Raw genomic sequence first — 5,000 nt, forward strand, 5'->3', positions numbered from 1 at the left:
TACGAAAAGGACTTGGCTTCAGGCAAGGATTAACGTGTGTAACACTTGACTTATGATTTGTTTTTATGACCGCCGCTTCAAACGGCGGCGCGGCCAGCCAGCCAGCCAGCCAGCGAGCAAGCGTGCGAGGAGAGTGAAAAGAGAAAAAAGACATTTTTCAAACCGACAACCGTCGACCTCGTCGTGATGTCTCGATCCGAACCCGGACCCGGGAACCATCTCTCCTCTCCCTTCCCTCTCCTCCATCGAGAAGAGGTGATGGCTCAATTTGTTCAACCAGACGCGCCGCCGAAAAGCGCAGGACCGTGGAAAGGTGGAAAAAATGAATTCCACGACGTTCCTGCTCCGTTAATTTACCTTCCGTCTTCCGCTGGGTTTTTAGCGATCGCGAGGGGTTTTTGAACAAAAATAAAAATAAAAAAAAGAAAAAGCTAGCGAGCTGGCGAGTTGAGGATCGTTGAGTGTACATTTAACGGGAAGAGAATTTATGTCCCTTTCGGGGTTTGCTGCTGGCCGCCTCTCCGGCCGGCCTTCTTTTTTCGGCTGCATCCGGTCGGTCAGCCGGGGACGGCCTTAGTATCTTTGGCGCGGGTTCATTATGCACTTTCATTACCATTTGTAGCCGAGCACACCAGCAACAAGTGCCTGAAGTGCACCTTGCGCTCTGCGCAGCGAAGTAATCCTGTGTGTGTGTGCGTGTGTGGAATCGAGTTTTTAATGTCAATAGCATTGGCATGGGCCCCATAGGGCCATGAGTAAGACATGCTGGCACATCAGCACCCAGTGCACCCAGAGCTTGTTATGTTAAACTCTTTCTCAATGAGTCATAAAAGACGCAATGATGTACACAGCGCCACACAACGCCAGTTTTACAACTTGCTTGTTTTTCATGTGCAAAGCTCAAGGAGGAAACATCACATCTCCCCTTCTCTGCTGCCTCCGCAGCGCCACCACTTGTGGCCCATGGTGAGAATGACTAATTTCCTTCTTGTTTGTTAGCGTCCAGTCCGGGGAATCGATTCGTCTCTTCCGACGACGACGACGACGACGACGAACGAAGGCGTTAAGCGGCGTTTCATTATAAGCACGCCACAGAACGTGCGAGGAAAATGGTTTTTCGGGGAGGGAAAAAGGCCGACCACAGCATGATCAGTCGTACCACAAGCGAGGGCAACCAAAGGAGCACTGGGTAGCCAAAGGTGCAAAGAAACCATAAACGTGCTCTGCCGGTCCTGGTGCTGGCGGTGTTCATAATTGTTTAACAGCCACTGAAAAATGTTTTAAAGCGCATCGCCGCATTTTATGAAGCCACCAACCATTGCCATTTCTTTGTGCGAACGAAAGGACTCATCGTCATCATTTTGTGTGAAACGCGCCGCCACCGAATGTTGTCCGATCTTATCGGGGTTTATTATCATTGATGGGTGCCGTGTACGTTAACGTAAATAAGTCAGCAATACCATCAGCAAGTTAGAGAGGATACCTGGATCACCTGCCGGGATACGGCGCAGAAGAATGGCCAGGCCAGGCCAGTGTGTTGCGTTCCGTGCTGCCTACAACGATGGTTATGATTGCAAAGTGCCCCAGTTGTCTTTTTGAAGCGAACCTTTATCTTTGAGCAAATATTGACGTTAAAACGCCCTGATTTTGCATGTAAACCCTTGATTTGCGGCGCATACTTTCAACACCTCTTCGGTAGTGCCATCTCATTACGGTGTTTGTGTAACGACATATGGTATTTGAAGTGATGGAAGTGAAACGATCCAATTAATGTTATTTTAAAGGGGAGATGTTCGACTCATTGCAGAGTTATAGCAACGGCTAACTTGATGGAAATTCCACTACAATCCCGTGTGCCAACAGGACCATCTGCCTTTGACGTACGCGTTGCTATGGATTAGTGACTATATAATGCTTGCAAATTTTTTTTTCGCAATTTCGTAAGAAATCGCAAATAGCATGAACAAAGACAAGGGTTGTTCATATTACTCAACATAGAATTGTCCAATGGGCCAGCAGCTAATAGCGCAATGGCGGACCCTTACCGTTCCACCGAACCATGAGCAACCACAAGTAAAATGAAAGCAAATAGTGAGCCCTTTGAGAGTGCTGGAGTTTGCAACAAATTTACGCCATATCCTCCGGCAGCCCGGGCCACCACTAGCCTATTCAAACAAACCCAAACACATTATGCTGTCATTTTGCTGTTGAAGCGGAAGCCGCTCAAAGTTGGATGCCGACACGGTGAGCATTTTTCATGTTTTTCGCTGGCACCAGCACATACAACACCTTGAAAGCTTGCCGCATATAGAGCCGCAAGCAGCGAGTTACTGGCCGCACTAGCCGGAGAGAAAACATCGCGAAGCTGCAATGGCGGCTGCTGCTGCTGCTGCGGCATGATGATCGCTAGACGTGGAAAATCAGGAACATTTTCTCGATCGTTCGTTGCGTACGATCATTTCTCATCGAGGCCATCAGACCGGGCCGGACTGGGCCGTTTGATTGAGCGCTCGCGATGTTCAACAATGTCCATGAATGGGGCAGTGGCCTTAACAAGAGGGCGTTATGTATAGGGCTGAGAAAGCATTAACATCCGTCCTGGTGTAGTTGGGGGGCGCTTTATTATGCTCCGCCATAGTGTTATGATTGGTCGATTGTTGATTAACATGACCTCTTTATTGTTTGATTTAATTCGTTTCTCCACTTACGGATACACACACACACGGATACCTATTGAGATGCGCTACCTTGTTGTTATCTGAATCCGCTTGGATCGAAATTGCGCACGATCGATACTGTGTGTGTGTGTGTGTCGTGCCCATTAATATGGACCTCTCGTTGGCCGCCGTTAACGAGGCTCACACTTAAGATGACACCGCATCGAGTAACCGAAAACGTTTTCGTCGTCATCGTCGCGGCCACGGTGACTCTCCCCGTCAACGCTAAAGAGACAAACAAAGCGTGGCACGGCGGCGTGCCGGATATCTTGCAGGATAAGAGAGTAAATAAGTCCCAATAGCCCCCCCCCCCCCCCTCCCCCTTCGCTTTCATTATTTATGCTCGACATCTTTCGATATCATTTTCATGCATCATGCGAACCTCTGTCATACGGTCCCCGGACCCAGCGCTGACCTGAGCGTTAGGCGTGAAAAGCAGCAATTCACTTGCTTGAAGGATTACTTTTGCTCGTGCTGGTCCTTGATTGACTTTGCTACAAACCCGGGGCTCCCAAAACCATTTACTCCCGCACAGTAGAAGCGTGCACCAGTACTGAGGGAATTCCTCTCCCGGTCACGATGACAGCTGTTTGATTTATGACGATTTTGACAGACCGTACCGCACGCTGCGGACGTACCAGCGGCAGAAGAGGAAAGGTGACGATGGCGAACGATGGTGTAGCAGGTTCCGGGGGTACGGGAGGGGTAAGTAAAACGGAAATTTAATACTTCCTCTCACGGACTCGATAAAGTGTTCCCATTCCTACACCAGGCAAGGACGGAAGGGTCTGTTCAATCGCTTCGTGTTGCCGCCTAAAAGCCAAGTCCTTCGAGTACACGATTCGGCACACTTCGAGGTACACACACTCTTTGTCCTTGAACGATATGTTTGAACAACTTTTGGTCACTTTGACTGCAATAGGTTTCGGCCTATTATCCGGCCGCGGCCATACCGGATCCGATCAGATCCCTTTTCCTTTTCTTCGATACAAACACACATACAAGCGTTTACCACGTTCTAATGATCTCCAATCATGCTCTCGAGCGCCTCGAACGACTCTTAAGTCTCTATTATGCCCGCAGCAACAACTATTTCAGCTCCACGAAGGACACATTTTCCTTCACGATGTCGCCGATGTCGGTTGAAGGGCCTTGCAATCGCTGCTTTGCCGCGCCTGAATGATTGATGGTGATTACATCCGGGGAATGGAAATGGAACGAACCTTGCACACACCCTCCTCCTTCCCCGGGTAGGCGAATCGAAACACCGATATGCGTATTGTTTTTTTGAATTATGTATTACATGTCTCTGGAGTGGTCAAAATTGGTCCTCCACCAGCACCTCCACTAGCAATAGCAGCAGCAGCAGCAACGAAAACGATTAGTATGTCAGGGCCGGAGACGTTTGTCGACCGTCAATTCCTGCGACACATCATCGTATCGTGTCGTTTGTGGTGATTTGGAGTCCATCCTTTTTGGATTGTCGTTTGAAAAGTGACCAATTAAAGACGAAAATCGTCCTCCTCGTCATTCACGGAAACCACAATACCAATTCGAGCGAGCGGTGAAACCGAGATTGTCCCGCTAATTGTGCTTCAATTGTTGCAATTTTACTCATTATTGTCGTCCGTTTTCCCGAAAAATTATACAAACTGATCGCACGGATTGATCGAAAAAGGTCAATTTGGAGATATGTTGTCGATAGTCTTACGTCGAAACCAAGTCTATTTCTAATTCTAAATACTGGAGGGTGTACAAACAACACGATGTGATACAATCTGACCCTCCTACTTTTCGACAACGAAATCAAGAATCGCGGAGGGTTGTGAATTTGTAGTTATCCGATGTCGGGCTTATCTATCGATTGAGTCTCTCGTTGAATAATTCATGATCGTAATGAATGTTTTGCGGATATAATCTGACCAGCTGTTCCAACCTGGTGGCACGGTGGAAAATGTTATTTTTATGCAGCAAAAACACGCCCCCTACTTTCTTACGCTGACACCAACTTGCCACCATCATCATCATTATCATCAGCCGAGACTCATCTTTCACAGCTGGTTACGTCTTCGGCAATGCACTGCATTGCACATTGCACGGAGATATGACACAGTAGGCCGGTGGCCACAAACCACAGCCTACCATTAATTTATGATTTAGCGAGCCAACAACGAGCGACAGAACGATGACGGTCGTAGCAACCACGAAAACGAATCGAATTTGCCACCGCACATCTGTCACGCTGTGATTATCGCTTCTCCTGCTTGTCTCCTGCTTGCCATT

At 48.2% G+C, this 5,000-nt stretch overlaps 1 protein-coding gene across 1 annotated transcript in view; it reads right to left on the reverse strand.

Moving 5' to 3' along the window:
• Nucleotides 1-5,000, reverse strand: part of LOC125950954 (homeobox protein unc-4) — a 61,119-nt gene that overhangs the window by 4,612 nt on the left and 51,507 nt on the right. The window lies entirely within an intron of this gene.

Source organism: Anopheles darlingi, chromosome 2, assembly GCF_943734745.1.
Source record: "Anopheles darlingi chromosome 2, idAnoDarlMG_H_01, whole genome shotgun sequence".
Taxonomy (NCBI): domain Eukaryota; kingdom Metazoa; phylum Arthropoda; class Insecta; order Diptera; family Culicidae; genus Anopheles; species Anopheles darlingi.